The following is a 3,094-nucleotide window of genomic DNA, read 5'->3' as shown; positions in this document are numbered from 1 at the left end:
TTTTGAACAATTTTTACGAAACAATCAGTAACCATCCAAAAAGAAAAACAATCCCCAAAATTTCACAAAAAAAGCACAGCAAACCAAATCTTTGAATTCACACAAAACCATCTTGTCGATTTAAAGAAACAGAAGAAAATGCATAGTTCACAAGAAAAAATTCTGATTCACACTCTGCCAGACACAAATCAAATGGTAGAACAAGTAAACAAGAGTAGGTTATCAAATATTTCTGTAGCTATTGTTTTTGTCTGTTTCTCAGAAGATGGCAGGAGCTTGTTAATGATACTTAATGGCACATCCTTTTGAATAACAATTATTAGAACCAAGCCCTCATCACAGTTTGGGGAGGGAGGGATCATTCGGTCTCGTGCATTTTAGATGCAATTGTTTATTCACAAAATTTATTCGAAAAAGATCCCTTTGTTCTTCATTGCCATGCACTACACATTCTCCATTGGAATATAACATAACTGTGCCCATGTCTTCTGTTTTGAATTTGTGAGTGATTATCTCTTCAGGCTTAATTTTGACAATAGCCTGCATTTCGCTGAAGATTTCTTCAAAGTTTTCAGTATAAAACTGTACTTTATCAGGTTTACCATTTCTTTGACTTATAAAGAGCCTTCCTGGATTTGCCGAGCGTTTTTCCCTTCTTGCTAGTAGTTTCTCGTAAGGTGTATCAGTTTCTCTCTCATTGTAACATCCAAAATGTGACTAGAGGAGACAAATAAAAACAAAAATAAATGCATAAATAAATACTTCTACATTAATACCTAAAAATATTGCTTTCTTGCATGTGTATCAGTTACCCATGCAGTTGATCAAACTGGCATACTAGGCTAATGTCACGGTTTGCCGGGGCAAGCTGTGTGGAATATTTAGGACCTGGACGTGGCACCTCTGGTGCAGGTGAGTGTTTATTAACGAAGGGAAAAACAAACAACAAAGGCACTGGGAACATGAAACTGGAACCTAAACTGGGTAAAACTAATAAAACAAACCAGAAACGAAGATGCAGGGAGATCCGGGGAAATACACATGGAGAGATGCAGGGAGACCGAGGGGAAACAACACAGACAAACCAGCCATTACTATGACAGAAAACACAACTAAAATACATTCAGAGAACACAGGTGGGGAACACAGCTGGAAGTGATTAACGTGACGAGACTAGGGAGGCAAACTGAAAACACTCACATAAGACGCAGACCTTCAAAATAAAACAGGAACCTACACATGAAAGGACACAAACTAAGAAACGCGGACTAGATACAGGAACACATGGGCAGAACAGAGTAAACACTAACCAGAGGAAGAACAGAACCAAAATCGCAAGAAGAGAAAACACAAAACGCTGGGTCAAAAGGACCCAGGATCATGACAGCTAATGGCATTTGATGAATGATTTTAGCAAATGTTAGTGCTATCTTTGAGCAGCTGGTGTGCACAAAATTTACAAAATGCAATTTTATAACAAGGAAAACTGTTTCAATCTGTAGCTTGATGGTAGTTATGTTTCACCCACTCTTTATAGGGCTGAATCAATCATTGCTTGTGCATAAAAATATTTGATTTGGGCAGTAAGTATATTGAAATGGTATAACCTTACAGATTAGAAATATTCTGTGTGGGTATTAATTAATTAATAAATAATCAATTAAAACTGTTTTCGTTGTAGGCAACAAATGTGTTAAATATCAGTACTTTCATTTGTTTTCCAAACTTGGTGATCTCACAGCTGAACTTTACAGAAGGTGAGGCACAGTGCTTTACCTTGTTAGTCAGTTATTAAATGCATGCATCACATCTGGATGCATTTTCAAGAACTACAAAGCGCATTTACTTCCTTACAAAATTTTCTATTCAGTACTTACATTGATGTGATTTGCCATTTCTTTAGAAGAGTAATTTCAGTGTGAAGGAGAGTCCACTGCTTCCTTAAAGAAAAGACAACTTATTTACCCAAAACAGTATCCTTTATTAAATGTAACCTGATTGCAAATCATTAAGAAATCAAGCCATTTGCCTTAGAACTGTTTTAACCTTTTCTATAATTACACATGTGCTATCCATTTTCAGGTATTCCCAAAATATCCTTTGGAAAACCCACTTTTAATCATGATTTTCTCAAAATTCTGATGATAATTAACATTTCATCTTCAATTCCTTGTCTAGAAGTTTATGTTCATAACATTTTAAACATACAGTAAATTAAAGAGAAATAAAAGTGTTACTCACTCTGGCACTTCAGGTGTCTATTTCAGGAGCACAGTTAAAGAACAGTGCTGACAGCTTTTTCCACCCCTTTTTTTATACTTTCTCTGTTTGTTTGGTTTTTTTTTCATACAACCAATCATAAGACATAAACATTGTTCAACAACAAATGTAATGTTGTAGAACTAGTTAAACTTGTTGAACTATCAGGCCTCTTGTTTCCTCCTTTTACAAACACACAGCTTAAGTACATGTCATATTATTTTATAATTACGTAATAGTCTTTCATCGGAAGAATAGAATTAGGGTTAGGGGGTTAGGGGAAACAAGGTGGAAGGCCTTGTGTAAGAGCAGGCCACCAGCAAGCTGGCGACCTGAGATGCACGGGCCATCAATGGGGCTGGGTGGTGGTGTCCCTGCCCTGATTCAAAAAATTGCCCTTATCTAGGGTTTTAGTGCACTCTTAGTATCACTGGGTCGTTCGCGACGTTTCGGCATGTTTTTGCCTTCTTCAGGCCGACCTAGTGTGTCTTGTCTGTCTTTCTGTTTTCTGTTTGCCTCCCTTGGCCTTTTATACTTTTGTTAGCTCCTCCCACTTGGGTTTTTTAAGTTGAAAAATTGTTTCTTAGTTTTTGTAAAACATTCTTTTGCTTTTACTTCTTTTCTCCTTTTTCCTTTGACTTATATTCCTTGTCTTACTGTTCTTCACTTCTTTTTCTGTTTTTCTTTCATATCTTTAGTTTTCTTACTATTTTTCTCTTTGTTTTCCACTTGTTTTTTCCTTGTTTTTCTGTGTTTCTCTTTATCTTTTTATGGCACCCCCTGTCTTTTTTGACATCCCGTCCTTTGTTCACTGTATTTGTGTTTATGGCACCCC

At 36.5% G+C, this 3,094-nt stretch overlaps 1 long non-coding RNA gene across 1 annotated transcript; it reads right to left on the bottom strand.

The window, feature by feature from the left end:
* Positions 1 to 250: 250 nt before the first annotated feature.
* Positions 251 to 2,406, bottom strand: LOC120720140. Its single transcript, XR_005692811.1, has 3 exons — positions 2,242 to 2,406; positions 1,878 to 1,940; positions 251 to 717 (listed from the first exon to the last, which is right to left on the bottom strand). It is a non-coding gene; the product is annotated as an uncharacterized LOC120720140 (long non-coding RNA).
* Between the last annotated feature and the right edge of the window lie 688 nt (positions 2,407 to 3,094).

This window comes from Simochromis diagramma, unplaced genomic scaffold, assembly GCF_900408965.1.
Source record: "Simochromis diagramma unplaced genomic scaffold, fSimDia1.1 OVJJ01000561.1, whole genome shotgun sequence".
Lineage (NCBI taxonomy): Eukaryota > Metazoa > Chordata > Actinopteri > Cichliformes > Cichlidae > Simochromis > Simochromis diagramma.
Note: the sequence above shows the minus strand (reverse complement) of the source record. Positions and strands in the feature narration are given on the sequence as shown.